Genomic DNA, 21527 nt, shown 5'->3' on the forward strand with positions numbered 1-21527 from the left:
AACCGACGTTCACCTCTCACGTCACTGATACACAGCATACCATATTTTCTGTGTCTGTTATCCTTAACGCACAGTTTGTCATCACCACACGACCAGCATAAAAATTGCACTGCTTGAGCATTATTCCCACCGTTGCATAAAAGCCAGTAATTATGCTTTAGAAAGATCACATCTTTTGTGCTTGGGGTCCTTTTACACACACTGTACCAGCTCACATACAAGGTGCACTACACCTCTAGTGTAGAAAGTAATAACAATAATGTAATTCGATTACTTAGAATGTGATCAGTAACGACTGTAGCTTGTAGTAACTGCTGTAGCTTGAAAAAAGAAAAAGTAAATTACTGTGGAAGTAGTTAGTGTGGAAGAATTAGTGTGGAATTATAGTGGTGCATCTGTAGTCCCCATTACGGATTTTGATTTTTGTTACGGTTCTACGAAAAGACGACAAGTGTGAGTGTAACATGCAAGTCCCTAATTCTACGAAGATATTTAAAAATAAGGCTTACCCTGAACATTTGTTCTCCAGTATTTTCATTATAAGTTTTGCAAATTAGGAAAAGGGATATTTAGCAAAAAGAAACTGCGTATGTTATTCAGACATAAAGAAAAAGTTACAAAGGGATATAAGGAAGGACACGATAGTTTCAAACAGAGAGTTGGTAGCTTATTCACTTACGATTGCAAGAAACAGGGTCGGTTTAAGGCCCAAGCGACATAGTCGCCGCCTGGGGCGCCAAACTGAGAGGTACGCCAGAGAAGCCAAAACTAAGTTTTCTGTAATGGACATATCCAAATGAGTGGCGACTGATTGGAGCGCCAAGCTGAAACGGGCGCCCAAGTGCAAGATTTGTGTGCAGTGCGTATCAGAATTAGTTGTGGCGAAAACTGAAACGGATGAAAGTATACGACGAGAAAAATGTGGGAAGGGCGGGGGGGGGGGGGGGGGGGGGCAAATGTTAAGTCTCTTTTAAGCTGTTCTCGATTCTCGAACCGGCACTGACAGGGAACGTCGCTTGTGTGGAATATTATTAAGTGATGAGGTACCTGAAGTCCGAAACACCTCGATATACCTACTCAGGGTACAAAATAACTGAAAGCAAAAGAATGGCCATACTCAGTTGTTACACAATCAACACCAAATGTCGTTGTTACTGATTCATGCACTCCGTTATATTCATTTCTCTAGGATCCAGTGAGATTTTTTTCAAACGTTATTGGGATGAATCGCTTAGTAATAATAATAATCTTAACCTTATAACAGTAATAGATAAGTCATTATCTATCTTTTGTTCACTAGGCCAGCCCATCCCCTGACGTTCAGATGCCTGAGAAGGATGAGGACATACCACATGGAGAGATGGTAAGTTAGCGCTTAGTTTACAGGTGTAAAAAAGTCTTCAGTTCATTCCAAACACAAAACCTGAAAAGCAGTCTCTACTTAAGTGAAAAAAATTAAGCCTGAACTTTCAGATTACGACTGTTGAACACCTAACTTTAGTCCGCAGAATATGAATGTACTGTTAATTGCTTTCCTTTTTGTATCTATATAGGAAGGAATGTCTTTCGCGCTTACAAGTGTTTGGTAAATTTATCTCGCTCACCTTCATAGCGATCCATCTTTTGGATGCCACTTTAGTTTCCTTTTGTGTTGACGCATGTTATCAGCACTACATCACACTTTATTGGGTGTAGTGTTGTACGTAAGATGGTTCTTGATTTCTACGTCCACATGCATATCCGCATCCCACAGCATATTATATGATGGAGAGCGCTTCGTAATCGCTCGCGAAATGAGTGATGGATAGAAGTAACAGCCGGTCAAAAGTCGTACGCGCCCTAAGGCTTTTCATCGAATCTTTACTATTAATGTGCGATAAATACGTCTGGGGCGATAGAATAGTTTTACGGTATACTTGTAAAAATAGTGTCATGTTTTCTCCAGATAAAAGTTTGCTCGGACTCTCAATGTAACTGATCTAATACAAGCTATTTGTCGCGTTTTACCATGTGACCCACTTTTAAATAATTAAAACAACCCCAGAACTTCACGGAGACTTATTCACGTTGCACAATGTACTTCCGGGACACTTTCTGCGCAGTGAACCAGCACTCCGTCTTCAAGCCACGAGTGGCCTACCGGGACCATCCGACAGCCGTGTCATCCTCAGTGGAGGATGCGGATAGGAGGGGCGTGGTGTCAGCACACTGCTCTCCCGGTCGTTATGATGGTATTCTTGACCGAAGCCGCTACTATTCGGTCGAGTAGCTCCCCAATTAGCATCACGAGGCTGAGTGCACCCCGAAAAATGGCAACAGCGCATGGCGGCCTGGATGGTCACCCATCCAAGTGCCGACCACGCCCGACAGTTCTAGGGGACTGATGACCTCAGACGTTGAGTCCCATAGTGCTCAGAGCCATTTGAACCAGCCAAACACACCCAAATGGAACTGTGTTCAATAATGAATGTCCGTATATACATAAATGGATGCAATATATGACCGACACTAATGGGAGGAATATGTGATGTCGGTAGTAGTTCTTTGATGAGTGCCCTCTTGAGTGAGTGATGCCTGTTGCGCCACCATTTGGGCATGGTATCAAAATACATGGTCTGTGGATTCTCACTGATGTTTCCTATTCGAACACCCTTCACTCGCACTGGGAGGGTAAGTGTGTCCTCCTGTACTTTAAAGAGCTGTACCGTAGTACTCAAAAGCTGCCTGAATCCTCTTAACCACCGTATCTATCTTAGAGAAAATGTGTGTCAGGTGGCACATCATAGGAGTAGGTTAAAGAATGATGAGTGACACTCACTGTGCATACCCATGGACCATAAGACATATAATTGTACAGAAGAGCAAACTCTTCTCAATAACTGGTGGTAGTGGTCTGCAGCCATTCCCACTGTCTCCTTGTGAAAGATGCCACCCGAACATTGTAGGTTTTGCACCACGGGTAAGCGCCCTTCCATTCCTGGTTGTAGTTCATGCCCTATGTGTGTGTATTGTGATTTTCAGAAGTTGGCCTTACTGCCAACTGCCATCCCATGTGTCTGTAGCCAATTCAGTGCTGAGCAGGTCTCCCTCCTCAGGCTTGGTAAAAAACATAATATCAGTAATATCATCTGTGTTTGCTCTACATTTGAATGATGATTTTGAAATTCATGGGTTTCCACTGAGAGAATAATTGACTAAAGAAATGTCTAAATAATTATGGCAATGTTGCTACTATTAGGTCACACTCCACACAGAATGCTTATTCTTTAGTTACATATTAGAATGAAAATGGCAGCCACCAACAATTAAGTCATCTTTTTGTTTTGGTTTAGTAAATCAAGATAAATATGTCTTGTTGCTGTTATCATTCGAATAAGAAACCAGCTTCATTAATTATGAACAAAAGTCTCCTCATGCCCGGTTTTAATGAGACAACAGAAGTTTCATTCATCAAACTATGTGAGCTAAATTAATTATTATTTTTATAAAAACTGACCTACACATAATGCTCTATGATACAGCCCAAAAATGTATCCTATGTTTGAGAACTGGTTGTGCAAGAATGAAGTTTTTGTTACACTGGTGTATAACTGGACATAATTTTCATTAATTTCATATCTGTAGTTGTACTATCATTTCTTTTCCATATTAGCATTACTATAATAAGATTTTGATGTTCACTGACTGTCAGTATAACATTATTATATACCGTTTAAAATTGTTTTCTTATTTTTCATGTTCTTTCATTGCAGCTGCCAAGTCACTGTCTACTATAAGTCAAATTAAGCAGTTTCTCATAACTTCGTCCTCTATACTTTGCTTTTGCAGAAATCCATTCAAAAACAGTTTTCCATCAGTTTTATATCTTATGTTGAGTTTTTCATAATACTTTTGAATATATGTAGTTATGAGGTCCCCATGACAATTTGGGTTCCAAGCATTAACACTGGTTTACATTGGTGACTATGCTCTTTAGGTTAATGAAACATATAGTTCTTGACTGTAGCCAAGAAACTAACCCTGAAGCAAACCAGTACAGGTCCCATGCCATAATTAGTAAATTCAAGAGTCATTATGAGAGAAAGTTCCAACCCATGGCAAAGAAGTTGCCACATGGACTATTGTAACTCTGATGACACATAACTTTACCTATGTTACATCTAGTAATTTTTGTACCAGTGGAACTAATTTGCCTTTTACAGGCACTAAATGAGTCTCATTATCATCCTATTGTTGCCTAACATATTCCTTGTAGTTTGTGTTAAATGCTTCAAACATCCTATAGCATTTATCATTTATCCCAAGGAATATTATGAGATATCTTTTCTATGCCTCCAAGCAAGTATATATTTTGAGTATATTTACCTCTGTGACCATGAAATTAATTTCAAACAATCATATCTACTGCTGTTCATGTTATACTTCTATACTCAATTGTGAATACATCCCCTTAGATTATCAGTTTATGGATCAGAATGACAAGGATGTGACCTGAAGACAATGACTTTAGTGTGTTATGGTATTCACTATAATTGTCTTACTGGATATTGTGTTTTCATTATTTCTTTATTTTATCCAAGTGCTGATATAATTACTTTCCCTATCTCAGTGACACTTGTTTTTACTTATTTTGCAAATAATCTTAGAATATACCTTCTTCTACCCATTGAAAGGGAGCAAAAAATCACCCTTTTCTTAACATTAGGCCTATACGTAGCTGTTATCTGACATATTTTGAATGATATACTTACTACCTTCATCTACTTTCATCAGCATTGATTCGTTACATTTCTTTTCTCCTCCTTTTTCTTTATTCTTATTTCCAGCTGGCTCCATAAAGACTTTGTTCACTGTGAACTAAACAGAATTTTTCTGTTATTTATTCCACCATTATTTTCTTGCTCACCTCTCATCACGTTTACTTCAGTATGTGACACCTGGAGCTCCCTTAATAAATAGTAGGTCACGTTCTACTTATTTGCTCACTCTTTCTGACTACCATAATGAGAAAGACTCAGATATTGATTCATAATTTTAACATTAAAATTATACTTAAATACAAAATATATATATATATATATATATATATATATATATATATATATATATATATATATATATATATATATATATATATATATATATATATATTGTAAAAAAATTAAAAAAAAATTGAAATTTCATGTGATTGCACCAAGTTTTGGATTTGGGAGGACAGAGGGTCTGATCACTGACCTTCTATCCACATTTAGGTTTCATTCAATTACTTGAGGCAAAAGCTGGAGTGACTCCTCTGAAAAGGACATGGTTAATTGTCTCCCCTGTTCTTCTCCAATCATATCTTGTACTCTGTCCCTAATGGCAGCACTGCTAATGATAAGCTAAACCCTAACTTTCCATTCCTATGAATTCATGACTGATTAGTTGTAGCTGGTAGTCTTGCAACATACTTGCCAATTAATAAGGTTATACAACAAACACAAAATTAGAAAACATCAACACACACTGTTTCAAGTGTTATTTTGAATATGGTTACAAAAAATCTGTATCACTCCATTTTCAGACAACATAGTAAGAATGTCACATTGTTTCAGACTGTTAAAGCAGATGTACATCAGGGAGGAATCACACCAATGAAGTTTGTTACTGGTGGGCAGTTGCCACCCAAACATCCCGATCTTCGGCCTACAACAAGGCAGTTTCCAGCTGAGGTTTCTATTCTGCTTCATTGTAACTAGTCTATTCTCATAAAACCTGCAAACTAGAGTGTTGTGTAATGAGTTTCTTGTAGTAAATATTTCAGCATCAGTGACAACAAATTTTAGTAGTGTAATACCTGAAGCACATAAGGCACATTTCGAAACTTCACACATTATGAAATGCAGAAAATTCTGACAATTGTGGTATTTGTAAACATTTGTGGCAAGTTAAAGTTGGTTGATGGGTCAGAAATTGCAGCCAAACCTGCTGCCAATTACAGGCAATAGGCTGCTGGGTGTGTTATCTGCCACGAACTTACTCAAGATTTAAACAAGTCACTTGTTTCCCTCTGTACCTTCCAAACTTCAGAGATGATCTTTGGCATACTGCTGGACAAATGTTCATCACAAAAGATTGCAAAATGATTCATCAATACTATATATGAGCCAGGGCTGGCCACATGATGTCAAACTGCATACAAGCCCTATGTGCAGGCCTGGCGTTACCATATTTTAATGTTCAAAAACTGGGGTAAATTAGATAATATGATTTATGTCACATTTCTCATTTCCTTTGATCCTTTTTTTAGGAAATCAGATAATTCTCTCATCGTACTGAACGCATTACATTTTTCATATTGTGCAGGACAATCAACAACAGGCTTACATTTTCAACGGTGAGCTTATTCTGCATATCCATCCACTGGACATTTATCAGAGAAAATATTCTCTCTACAGTTGCATGCACAGGAATGGCAAAGTAGTACTGTACCAATTCACTGCTATTAACACTTCTACTAATGTACTGGTACCATTTTTCAGCAAAACATCTCTTTACCAGAGTTTCAGAGTTCATTGTGTACTATGTTCTTAAAGCACTTATTTCATCAATGCATACTGAGTCATTAATTACAATATTAAAACCTCTCAAAAATAACACCAGTTTTTTCACTGCTTGCCACTCTGGCTATTTTACCAGAGTTATCTATCAAAAAACACACATACCACTGAATTTGTTTATCCACTTGTTTATATAACTGTAAATAGCAGTATAAACAAGTGCACATTTCACTTTCAAAGAATTTAACTAAATTTCTGTCATCACATTTAGCAATAAATCCATTACTCTTAACAGGACAAATTGGTTTTTGCTCTTTCATTCGAACTAAAAGCAATGGTGTGTAAAACAGAGTAGATGTCTACCACAGTTTTGTTCTCAACTTCAACGCACAGAATTTATTTTTGCAAAAAACTCATTACACTTTATACAAACTATAATTATCCTTCGACCAATGGATTTTATAGAAAGAGCCTAATAGTTACAGGATAGTTATATTCATGAGAAATAACTTTTTACAGCTTCATATATCTGCACTAACCTCTGGATTGCAAGTGCAGGTGACAACATCTGGTTTCACAGTAAGACAAAACTGCCTTGTATTCTATCCCTACAAGCTCACAGAATTCCATTAACTTGTGAGCTCCTAAAGTGTATATTGGAAAAATGTGAAAATACTTTAGGTATGAATGCTCCTAGATCTAACTTAGAATGCCACAGGCAGCTTGCCCAGAGTTATGAAGAATATGATGAGAACACACACTTCCTAAAATATGATCATCCAATTCATTTTTTGGTCTTCTGTTCCAACTTGATCTAGCCCAATCAGACACATCAAAATTTACATTAACATTGTCTCCCCCAAAGGCAACTACATTTCTGAAGAAATCTGTGTACTGTCCAACAGTGTCATTTGTTTCAATGGAAATCACTACATTTAGTCTGCATACCACCTTCAGATAGAGGAGATGTACATGCAAAATTTGCTGCAGTGTTGGAGTCACTGAAGTATTTTTGACAAGTTTACTGGCACAAGACATGCCATTAAAGCTCTGTTGGTGTTTAATGGTGTGAAATAAATGAGCAGCTTCTGCCACTGCAATTTTTAGACAAGTTTCACTACATGATTTTGGGGAAAAAATTGTTACATGTCATCTGGATCTTGCGCAGCTTTATATTCTAGAGTCTGTTGTCACATTATGATTCATGCCCTCCATGTGAGATGGAAAAATAGCAGCTGAAACACAAAAATCCTTAATGGAAAACTATTTTGTTATTTACTTACTGTGCTATAGCACTATAAAATTTTATATCTCCTAGACAGATATGGCACTTTTTAAAAATAATTTGTATACAACACATCACAGTACAGACAGTGCAACTTGATAAGTAGTGAGATTATTCCCATCAAAGTGAGAAAAAATTCATAACTAATAATAGGAATACAGTATTTACATGTAAATATCTGTTTATGTTGTGCTTGAGATCTTGTGAAATCAAATTCATTAAAGAAGGATTAGAATAATGCATTTTAAGAAGACAATGTGATCATGATTGGGCAAAAGGTACAAAAAACATCCATGAAAGTACTATCTGAGGAGAATTTTGTGACCCAATCTAACACATGAAATCAGTGCATCATCCTACTGGAGCCACATGCCTTAACTTTATAATGTGATGCTTTCCAAAACCCTGTGTTTATGACATTTTTTTAGTATAATACACACCATATAGATGTTAATTACATATGTAACATGCTATTTTTCTTCAATGCAAACTTTACAGTGATGTCAATACACAAGGTTTGTTGCAAGGGCCAGAATGAGCATGTTCTGAATCAAGCCACATCTTGCACATTTCAGCTACAATATGGTGTCTTGTTGAACAGTAAAACTGAATTTTTGCTCACATGAAGTAGCATCACCTTCAAGTTATTTTATTATCTTTAAGAGCTCACATTTTTCTAGTGGACCAGATACAAAATCAGCCAACAGACTGTAATGCATTCTATCAACAAAGTTCATTTTACAAGATATTAGTTTAGACCTCTCCTCTAAAGTCTAATACAGTTACATTGTAGCTCCAATGAATCCTTGTTACATCTTAAAACATCCAGAAAATATGCAGGTGGGTCTGTCCTTATTTGGAGAATTGCAAAATGAGATAAACAATATTTCTGCCTCCTCAGGTGTATGATTTAGGAGAAAGTGCTCATAATGTGAGGGGTTTCCCCTTATCTGTTGTATTTGACTCAAACACTTTACCTTTCTTTACAAGCATCAAATCTGTCCTGTTGTGAACCATGCTCAGAAGTTTGCCTGCATGCCATTGCTGATAGACGTATGTTTCATTTGATAATGGGTAGATATGTTTCTGTAAAATGTTTCATGGCTCCTTATTCTCTCTAGGAGTGTATTTATCTCTTTATTATCACTAGACTTTTTTTAGATACTCAGTTTCTTTATCTCTTACTAATACAGTTGAACATGGAATAATTTCAGTGATAGTTGCTTATTCAACTTCCTTTTTCTTGGGGATGACAAATGTAATGGTATTGAGGCATGTTTTTACAGGCCATAGATGTTATAAAATTTATTATTTGTTCATCTTGTGACAATTTATGTTGTATGGGTACATCTGATGACACAAGCAAGTTGCTTATAGAATGTTAAACACAAGTAAATCAATTACAGCATGTGCTGTGTTTTCATTGCATAAATAATTATAAATAAATAGTTATTGGTTTTACAGAGTCCATATTAATTCTTTTCAAAATGAATATACAAATTGATACATAAACGAGGCACAAAAATTTTGACCCTTGCATTTATCCTTTGGTAAGAAAGTTTCTTCAAGCTTTTAGATCTGTTTTTTCTTGGAGTGTAAATGTCTTTCATAACTCAAGTATTAATTTATGAGCAGAGTTTTCCGTAGCATAAGCTGTAGTACATTTACAGTATACATGGTGCTTTACAATCCTAAGCTTTTAAACAGGGTAGTGCAATGTCTGTTTCTTTTGCTGCTTGTTGTGATCCTTACTGCTTGTTTCTGAAGCTTGAATAGGCCTACCATACACAATTTTGAAGATTTGTTAAGAAGAAAGAAAAAAGCTTCAATACCATAAAAGATTTTGAAGATTTGTTAAGAAAAAAGAATACTATAGGTTATGACCAAGTTAATGTGTGTGATACAGATTATGAGGCAGGTTCCACTACAGATTTGGATTAGAATTGTGAGGGGATAGCACTGACATAACAGTGACATATAGCTATATGTAACTTAAATGATGAGGTAGGCATAGGCCTACTGAAATTCTGAAAATCCATATATTCACTAACAGTGTAAAAACTTTCACTTACTAACATTTTTAATCTCATTTTTAAAACTGCACGCCTTTGTATTCTTTTAATTATTAAAGGAAGAGCAGTATAAAGGATTCTGGGCTGATATATTGCACTCTTGTAATACTGGGCTTTCTTGTGCACTTCTCAATGAAAGAAATTTCCATCTTTTGTTGGATAGTTATGGAACTTGCTGTTCAAAGAAGAAAACGAGAGGTGAGATTTAAAAAAAAGGCAGATATTTTCATAGATACAAATAGATAGAAAAGTCATCATTTTAAATCCCTTAAAAGTTTACCTACATGGCTCCCTAGGTGCAACTGCTTTTATTATTCTCATTGCTCATTTTTGAATATTAAATGAGCATTTTGCCAGACTTGAATTACCTGAAAGTAAAACACCATACTTCAATAGACAATACATAATAAGTACACATTACTGTTTACTCACTGCAGCAGTTTTCTAGCACTCTAAATACATAGCAGCATTTATTTAAGTTTCTATTCAACACTTCTATATGCTTACCCCACTTTAGATGCTCATCTAACCAAATTCCCAAAAATTTTGTGGTTGAAGTTTAAAGTTTCTTCTGTTTACCTAACTTCATAATTATACTAGGTTTTATGTTATTCAACATGTTGCGGAAATTCATCCATAAAGGATTTTTCTCTCATTTACAAATGTAAAGTTATCGCTAAACCATTTAACTGTTTCTTCTGTTGTTATTTCTACTTTTTTGTGCAATTCAGGCTCATTCTGAGCTCTAATAAAGTGACTTGTTTCATCAGTAACAAGTACAGCATCAGCTTGTGTTAAATGGCATGGCAAGTCATTTATGAATATCAAGAACAACAGAGGTACCAGTACCTGTGCCAGGGCACGCCATAACTAACTTTATTATCCATAAAAGTATGAGTTTACTTTGTGAACTATTTCTACTATCCAGTATTTATCGGGTAAGTATGATTTAAACCACATGGGAGCAGTACCACAGGCTCCATAGCAGTACATTTTTTCGAGCAGTAGTTTATGATCAGTAATGTCAAATGATTTGGATAAACCTAAAAACATCCCTTTATAATCTATGGAATTTTAAGCACTTTTACAAAATTATATATGTTTCAGTTTATCTGTTTTTCTAAGGCCATTTTTTTCCCATTGACAAATATTCCACTTTTCTTCAGGCAAGCAGAGAGTCTTTTTACATTAATCTTTCTATAATTTTTGAGAAACAAGATAACATTAAAAAAGGCCTGTTCTTTTTTACATCATAAGGATCACTATTTTTCTATAATGGTTATATAATTTACAGCTTAAGTTCACTAGGGGAAGTAGTTGTGTTTAAAAAAAAAGTATTATATTTACAACTAGAGAAGCAATATATTTGTTGATTTTAATTACTTTATGTGGAATGCCATCAGTGACACAGGAAAATTTATTTTTTAGTTTGCTGATTGCGTTTTCTACCTCCTGTACTATTACAGAACACAAACACACAGTTTTAGGATTTGTAGAAATGTTACGATTGATCTTTGAATGACTTTGGGTTTTTACAAGGTTTTGTACTTCACTTGTATAATGGCAGCTGAATATACAGGCTAGAGCAAAATTGTGTCATGAAATTTTAACCCTGGATAGCTGATGCCAGTAGGAACCAAAATTACTAATGTTGTCTAGGTCGACAATGCACCATTTTTAAACTACAGAAACTTGGCACCATGTGCTGTAATTGGAAATGGGATTGTCCTGTTGCCACTCATCAGTTAACAGGCAGTGCTATGGTTCTTGGTTCACACATACAAATATCCCCCGCTCTGTCACTGCCCCAACGTGATATGCACATGTGTCGAATATGTTTTGCTGTTTGTCTCCACCTCAAGTCAGAGTCATTCACATGTAAGCTTCACTTTGGAGCACACATACATCAACTGTGATTTAGTCATACAGTAAGCATGGTGGCACAGTATTCGTTTGAAGAACAACAAAATATGGTTATTGTTTATGGGCTAGCTGATGGTAATGCACATGAAGCTCAATGGCAGTATGAGGAATGGTACCCATCAATATGCCACCCACACTCCCAAATGTTTACAGAAATTCAACAGTGACTTGGCAAAACAGGCTCGTTAGTGGGATATCATGGTGATGCTGGAAGACATCGAACATGACGGGATGCTGCATTTGAAGAGACTGTTCTCGAGTGCTTTGAGGAAGCACCTATGACAAGTACTCGAGTGGTTGGACATGACATGGGGGTCACTCATCAGTTAGTCTGGGAGGTTTAGAGGGATGATGACCAGCATCCACTTAGTTTCCACCCTGTCCAAGATGTAAATCTTGTGGTGGATGACGAACACAGCCTAGGGTTTTGCCGGCAGTTTCTGCAGTGAGTTGCATGAGATCCCAACTTATTGACCATTGTGTTGTTTACCAAGAGTGCACCTACCATTGGGATGGTCTTTACAACACTCTAAACATTCCTTACTGGGAAAGGGGAAATCCTCACACCATGTATGGACTCCAGGACTCCAGGAATAATTCTTACTCAACATTTGGGCAGGCATTGTGGGTGACCATCTGATTGGACCAGTCTGTCTACCTCCTCGACTTACCAGGGCAAATTACCTTCACTTTTTGCAAGAAACTCTACTCAGCCTGCTGGAAGATGTATCCCTGGATATATGGCTACGAAAGTGGTTGCAGCATGATACGGCACCTGCACATAACCGTCATGCTGTGCCCAGATATTTAAATGAACTCTTTCACAGCCAGGTAATTGGTGATCACAAGAACTCACGCCACTGGACTTTTTCCTGTGGGGATCCTTCAAGGTTCTAGTTCATCCACCAAGATGCGAGTTGCCTAAAATGAAGAGGAATTAATGGATTGCATTCAGCATGCTGCCAGTCACATCAGGGGAATTCCATAAATCTGGCAGAGTTCGGCGAAACACTGTTCGACATTACCAAGCTTGTGTCACATCACAGGGTTGCCTGTTCGAGCACCTGCTTTAAGTAAACAATGCCCTAGCTACAAAAAAGGCACTTTTCTGGGCCAACACAACTTGTAAAACACTTTCTGTATGCAAACAAACAGCTGTTGATGGGTTTGTCCCCAGTACGTCTTACCATGAAACTACAACGGATGTGTCGGGTCCCTGGCGGATTCACCCCCCGGCCCCCAGAGTTGAAGGCTGTTGCACTACCACCGAGTATGTGGGCTGCCTTGGATACATTATGATCTCTGACAGGCAAGGCTTCGCGGTCATGTGTTGTCCAGAGCATCCAGCAACAGGGCAATCCTGCGGCCAATTAGAGAGTATGTTGCCAGGTTCCGTAGTTTACACATGGTGCATTGTCGACCTAAACAACATTAGTAATTTTGGTTCCTACCTGAATATAAGCAACTTGTGAAGTATCATTTATAGTTTTATCCTCAGTTTTAATAACAGTATTATTTCATTCTTTGCTTCTGCCTAAGTTTGTACTGATCACTTTACAAACTGACCTCATTTTTTGTTACCCGTCTTTTTACTGATGCATGAATCATTATCTAATGACTTTCTTGTACAGTTTTCTGTAACAGTTAACATACTGTTTCAAAGCTGGATTTTGCCTTGCTGGTTTACTTTACTTTCTAAATTGGTCTACAGATTTTCTTTTCCTCTGTGTTATCCATGTGTTAGTTCTGCTTTTCACTTTAATTTTTTTAGGAGGGAATATGATTTAATAGTTATGTTTGCAGCAGGTTAAAAATGACTCAAACTTCTTATCTAAACTGTCATGTTTATCCTGAAACTAGTTTAAATTTTGTAAGAAGGAATTAAAAATCTTAATGCTGTTCTCATTACATCTCATTACATTTCCTGTACTTGCATTTCTCACTAATGCTAGAATTTGTATGGAGTACATCATTTAAATTTAGTTTTATTATTTTATCATCTAAGAATCCAGAATCAGTCACATCGACAATATGACCTGGTTTTTGCAAGTCAATAAATATTTTATGGTTTCAGAGTTTTTTTCCATGTCTAGTGTATTCATAGACAGTTGGTGTTAAATTATGTGAAAATAACAAACTGGTCAGTTTCAACACTTTTATTTTTGAAAATAATTTGGACTTTTATCATTAATTTCAAAGTTGACACTGAAATCTCCAAGCATGATAATGCTTTCTGTAAAATGTCTTAATTCATTTCAATATAAAGCTGTTAATGATTTGTTGTCCTTAGGATCTGTCACATTGCTCACTGCATTGGTTGATTGTTGTCTGTCTCCAATTACAAATTCTTGAGATGGCCTGGCAGTGACAGTATTCTTTTGCATAAGGAGTGGGTGGTGTTTACTACTTTTGTTGGTTTAGTTGATGCTGTTGTTGATGGTACCAGTGATGTAGGCTGTTCTACTTCTACCGGAGGTGATGATTGCTTGCTGCAGAAGATGCTGTTGACTGGGCTGCAAGAGGCAGGAGAATAAGAGGCTGAGTCTTCTTGCATCTAATGAACTAAAGTAGTCTTGGCTTTTATGGCCTAATAGCATCTTTCCCTTGCCATTTAAATTTAAACCATGATGTGTAGAATGTTCTCTCTCCAGGGGAATTACACACAAGAAATGTGATTTCCGGAATGCCTTGCAAATCTTTTCAAACTATCTATCGACCTTACTGATTTCTTCACTCACAACAGAAGTGCTTATAAGGTCATGTATGTGGGGACTCACAATAACAATTACTGGTCTTTTACTAGTAGAGCTCAAAATTTCTTTCAAATTGTTAGTGGCTTTGGATAATTCATTATTGCACACATCGTTAGCACCTCCAGTTGTTACTGAACATTGAAATGAACTGGAGAATTATGGGCCTTTACATTTATTGTGATTTCTGCATGAATACCCTTGGTTTTACTATGGCAGGGGCAGTTACTCAATAATCATCATGTAATATTTCAGCAAGGCCACATGTATAGCTATCAAATGGTTCAAATGGCTCTGAGCACTATGAGACTTAACATCTATGGTCATCAGTCCCCTAGAACTCAGAACTACTTAAACCTAACTAACCTAAGGACATCACACAACACCCAGCCATCATGAGGCAGAGAAAATCCCTGACCCCGCCGGGAATCAAACCCGGGAACCCGGGCGTGGGAAGCGAGAATGCTACCGCACGACCACGAGATGCGGGCAAATAGCTATCAGACTGTATAATAACAATAGATCCAAAAATCTGCCAATTTAATGTTGTATTTATTTAGACATGTTTATTTCTATAATTTATAGTACCTTTAGGTATTTCAGTCTACTTTACATTCATTTTATTTGATGTTGTGTTTACTGGCACATATTTGTTCGTCCAGTTTTCAGTCGATGACTCAGGTTTCCCCGTACTCATTTCTGTCTCAGTGCACTGAGATAATTATTTACTGCTGTATGAAATGTGTATTCGCACTGGTTATGATGCACTAAATTAATCCTCAATAATACTATCTGATGACTGTGGAGGCTTCTCATCATTCTCTTGAGTATATCTGGATACTACTCATGTATTTCCACATGAAGCTGTAGACAAGATAATACACTTTCTTTTTGTAGCATTGTGGTCACTTCTGTTAAGAACCATTATAGCATGTGGTTGTATTTTTTGAAGTACTTTCATGTTAACTGTATATGAAGAAATGTAATAAAATATGAAAAATGTCCTGGTCAATGTACCTGATACCACAATGAAGTCTGTGAAAATTTAAAGTTATCCCCATATTATTTTGGTTACAGACTGGCTACAATAAGACTTGTTGCTTCTTGTGTGGTTTATATAATTGTGCTAGTGACAACCAATATTCACAGAAAAGTCAAAGAAATATTCATTATCTTCTGGAATGTACAACGTTTTCCATAGTGCATTGATAGACTCAAACAAAGTTTTGATTCTGACCCTACATATAAAACTGAACATTATGAATAATTGTATAACATCTTTATATGTAAATCTTCATCTTTTCTTTTTCTTTATGTAGTAGGATTGACACCTTCATTTATAAGTCTACCAAAATCCCTTGATGAAGTTACGGGAAGTTGTCAAGATGAACTGTCATGAGAAGATGTTCAGGGGGTTGTTTTTCTCCACAACATTGCCCCATCTCACTCTGCACAGGACATTGTCACACATACTTCTTCTTTATGCTATCTAATTTTGGGTCCTCACCATACATTCCTTACATGGCACCTAGTGACTTCTTCCTCTTTCCTCCAATGGAGAAATAATTGCATGGCAGATATTTTGCAAATGATAATGAGCTGATTTTTGAAGTGGAATGTCTTCTTAATAGCTATGATGCAGCTTTTTAGTACCAGTGTCTTCACCAAGTCATCCATCATTGAAAAAATGTGTTCTACTGCAGGGTGAATATGTGCAGATGAACTACCACCATCATCAATTTTATGCATAGAGCTTCATTTTTTTTAAGGTTATAGTTCAGACTTTCTGACTACCCTTTCTACATCAAATGTTCACCAGTTTCAATTTCTAAAACATGAGAACAGATGTGTTTATTGATTCACAGATCAGATCTGTTTTTTAAAAAAGTTCACACTTTGAATTAGTGATAAGGGGTGAAGAGAACACAGCATGGTGACCATTTATGAATGTTGCAAATGGTTTATTAGGAAACTTAAAAGCAATTTTTAATGAAGTTGTAGATGATCTGATGGACTCACGTTACTAGCTGCAAAGTATTGTGTCACTATACATACACTGTTTGTAATTGCACCTGTATTTCTTCCACAGAAATTATGGCGCTCTGAGTGATGCACATGACAAGCACTTCAGCAGAATATTTTGCTGGCGAAGCAAAAATACAAAGGGATGTGTACTATTGCTGTGTTAAGTGATTATTGCTGGGTGGTGAAACTTGACAGTCATACAGCATAGTCCATAGGCATATTTGATGCTGTTTATGTTTTTCATCTCCTCATTTAAGATACATACAGAAAATAACATTATCTAAAAATGAGAGACAATCAAAAAATTTAAGCTCCAGTTTTGGGTTATACAATCCAAAAACATAAAGAAACTGTAATCTCTTCACTATAACAACAAAAGTTCAAAATTAATTTACATACATTTCATTAAGAACTTTCAAAATTACTAGAACAGTGTAATCAGTAGTTATACTTACAAATTTAACTTTTCCTACACCTTTAATTTCCTCCTTCTCCAAAACAGTATCATTCTGGGTTTTAGATACTGTAACTTATATTTCATGACATTTGTCTTTTTTAGTATTCAGTGATAATTTATTAGAATTAGTTCACCTGTGACCATCAACCAGTACTAATCTAGCTTTTATATGTAGCTCTTCTCATATTTTGGGTGTGATTATGATATTACTGTCATCTGCAAACAGTGTATTTTCTCCACACCAGAAAGTATATGGGAATCACTGATGTATATTAAAAACAGACTTGGCACTAAAGTACTTCATTTTAGGACACTTATTTTATGTGTTGATAAATATTCAATATCCCTATGTTGGATCTTCTGAAAATTCAGAAATTTAAGCTTCTTGTGCTTCATTGGTTGAGTATGATTTGTACCGTATTTGGTGACTACACCTTTCACTCCTAGTTCATCCATTTTCTTAAGTTAGATGCCATGATCAACTGTATCAAATGTCTTTCCTAAACCTAAAACCATTCTGTTTGCTTACTCTACCCCATCCAGTGCTCCTAAGATGTACTTTGCAACATCTATAATTGCGTCTCCTGAACTTCTGCCTGCTCTGAATCCATACTGAGGTTTGTGTGATCTGAGGTTTTCCCGGCGTACAGAAATCTTGAAAATTTGTTGGGTATTCAGCCAGATGGTGTCATTCAACAGGTGTGATATTTCGGCAAGCTGACTTCTTGCCATCTTAGGCATTTCTAGAGTCTGACTCCAGGAATGCCTGAAGATGGCAAGAAGTTGGCCTGCTGAAATATCCCTCTTGGACAATGTCACCTGGATGAATACTCGAGAAATTTTCAAGACGTAATGAGTGTACTGAGAACAATCTTTAAGAATTCTAATGACCTTTCTTTCATAGCAGTTTCAGATGTATTTGAGCAAAATGATGGTAGTAAAAATTGGTCTATAGTTCTCAATATTTTCTGGATCTCATTTCTTGAAGAGTGTAATATTCTTGCATGTTTTTAATATTCTGGAAAAATTGTGGTTGTTAATAATTCACTGATTAAGTGGACTAGAACAGCTTTCATACTATGCACACTTCCTTTCAGTACACAAATACGGACTTCATCTCTTCTTGTCAAGCTTTTGATCAATTTTATACTGTGCATAGACCCTGATACATCTGATTCTGTTACTGGATATATTTGCATGGATGCTTTACTGATTGTAATTCTTTATCTGAAAGTTACTTCATTCCTTTTACCCTTTAACTTCGGAGGTATATCAGGAAAGTAATTATGGACGAAATTTACTGAAATATACAGGCTAATTATTAGGACTTTCTTTCATAGCAATGTCACATGTATTTACCAAGAGTGACAGTAGTGAATTCATTCTATAGTTCTCAACAGTTTATTTTGTTCTAATTTGTTTTTCACTTACTTTCAGTGCTTTCAATAGCTCTGTCATTATCTAATTTGTTATCAGCAAGTAATAGTGTTCTGTATAACTTTCCTGCAACATTAATAACAGTGAAGTAAATTTGACTAGTTTTTCTGTTTATAATCAAATAAAGATTTTTTTGCATTCAGATGACATTTTAATCCAGCTTTTTATCCAAATACATTTGTTACTTTTTATGGAATGTGTTAGTACTCTGGTGAATTTTTCTTAAAATTGCTACTTGTATATGGAAGCAAACACACTCAACATCTCATTTATAGTTCTTCCAGTAAATATTTCATTTCAGTACTCAAAAGACATACCACTGTACATCACAATCATTTCTGAATGTGATCTTGTTTCCATGACATTGGATAATTGTGATTTTGACTGTAAACTATTTATTTTAAGCATACACCCTGCTTTCATACTACTTTTCCACTCAGTTATGTTTGCAGATGTCTTTATTTGCAATAAATTTATAAGCCTTCTGAGACTTCGTTCTTACACATTTAGCCAACGTTATTGAGGAGAAGTACATCTGCAAGTATATCTTGCTGCTAAACCACAACATTCTGAAATGCAGTAAATATTAGACTGTTAAGTTCATCTAAGATCAGCTAATATTAACTGTTTTTCCATCCTGGGAAACTATTGACTGTATTTCCATCTCTGTGCAGCTTTTAGTGATTCACTAGGACATCAGCATTGTATCTTAGGTTTGTCTTACAAAACTGTTTCCATCAAACTTTCTAGTTTTTTCAGTAGCCAGTTCCTAATCAGTAACTGATTGTTAGATGTTTTTGGTTACCCACAGTTTGCAGCCATCTTATAACAGATTTCCCAAATGAGTCCCTGTTTTTGTGGTAATCTACAGGTAAAGATAAATCACTGCAAGCACATGTTTATTGGTTCTCAGTAACATAAAAGGAATGGTGATTAGGGGTTAATGAGTTGTCAACAGTGAAGTAATTACAGATAAAAATTGAAAGCTAATCAGCCATACTCTTTGAAGGAAACCCAAAATCTGGATGTATAGATGGTGATCTGAACCCATACTGCCAAGTATGAGATTAGTGCCTTATTACTGCACCACCTTGATGAGTTCTTTCTAAATTATTATTAATAATAAGCACCACAACTTGATATTTAAACTTCATGAAACAACATGAAACCTCTTTTTAACTGTATTATTGTAGTTTCATTTCATAGTAATGAATCTACCATTTCAAGTACAAAATCCTTACAAGTGAAAAAACACATATCTAGGTGTAATTTTATTTCAATAAAATTAATAGCAAAGCAGCAACTAACAGAGCATGACTAATTTGTCTTCATATATAGGCTTAATCAGTCTACAACTGACTTACAAATTATAAAAACTAGCAGAGCTATTTTCGCTAAGTACATTCAACTTGGTTACTTATATTAAATTTATCAGCTCTGACAAGCAAAAGATGGACAGTTAGCAAAATGTGGCATTTTTTTAATGGATGGGTTTTGAGCTCTTCTGTTCTCTATTACAGTCACTCTACACTGTGCCTCTTAGGAATAAAAATGGTGGTTCAACAAAAATTGATAGAAGTGTATCTCCTACATCATCTTCAGATTCTTCAAGTGATCGCCCACCAACACCCCACCCAGGAAGCTGGGTCCCTTTTGCAATGAAGTATCTAGAGGAAAACTCTCCACAAAATGTATGTATTTTTCTGCTTCATTTCGTATGAGTGTTATATCATGATACACTATTGTGTATAGCTGTAATTAAAAAAGATGGAGACATATTGCTGAGTGGAATGTGGGGTTAAAATTTCCTGTTTACATATCATTTTATAGAACAGTGAGAGAGGAGCCGTTGGTATATTAATGAAAACTATTGAAACTGCATTTTGAATAATTTTCCAGAATTATTCATGAAAACTATTGAAACTGCATTGTAAATGATATCAATAAGAGTTACAGCAAATGTAAACAAAAGTTGAAAATTTGGATTGGTGTGGAAGTGCAGTGAACTGGAAGTTACCAAACATTTTTAAATAATTTTCCAAATTGTAGTATCAGTTGTACTAGACATGATTACACTATGTTCTGCTCTCAACCATCTACCCATCCAGGTCTGAGACATGGATTTCTTTTCAAGGGGCTATGTGAAAGACCTCGTATATATACCTCCTTTGCCAAGAACAATTCCAGAACTCAAAATTATCATTTGTAATATATGTTGCATGTGGCATGAAATGGATTATTGCTTGAATGTCTGTGTCACAAAGGGAACTCAAACATTAATAAAGTAACATACATAAAAAGTTTTGAACTGTCTCTTACATTCTCTGTACTTCTAATTGATGCCTTGTTATGCGTTAAGTAGTACTAGCCTTTTGTAATTGCTAGTATATTTATTTTGAACTGCCTTGTATTTTTTGTTTCAACTATTTATTACAGGCAAGTAACTGTCTTTCTGTAGAGAATTCATGGGATTGGTCTAAGAAAAAATAAAATGAGAAATTTCATGAATAACCTAAACCAAATATAAGACAGTTATTTATGGTAAATAAATGTGACAGAAGACTAGTTGTTAGATGTATTTCTATGAAACAAACCCACAAAATAAACAGTAAAAACAAAATCTAATTCTTGGGCTACAATGCTCTGGCACAATTCTGTTGACAGTGTTCCACTGTTTTTGAAGGTGCTGGAAACAGCTATATGAAGTTTGGCAAACATACAATTCTGCAGGTGCTTTCCATCCGCACAGAAAAACAGCAGTACCTCCATTAAAGTTTACTGTATTGCAATCATATCAGAGGATGAATGAATTTTAAAGCACATATTTATTATGAAGTTAACATATTTATGTAATCAGTTTATTCAATTTTTCCATGTGTATGAGTCCAAATGTGTGTGAAAAATCATAAAAACACAACTTCTTTTTTCACAGAAGATTCTTTGACTTTGGTTATTTGATATTTGCTTCTATAGCTCATCTAGGTGACATATATTTGTCATGCATGCAGTCATATCACTTTGGAGATGAACAAATTCTTA

The sequence above is a fragment of the Schistocerca nitens genome, chromosome 3 (genome assembly GCF_023898315.1).
Source record: "Schistocerca nitens isolate TAMUIC-IGC-003100 chromosome 3, iqSchNite1.1, whole genome shotgun sequence".
In the NCBI taxonomy this organism is placed as follows: Eukaryota; Metazoa; Arthropoda; class Insecta; order Orthoptera; family Acrididae; genus Schistocerca; species Schistocerca nitens.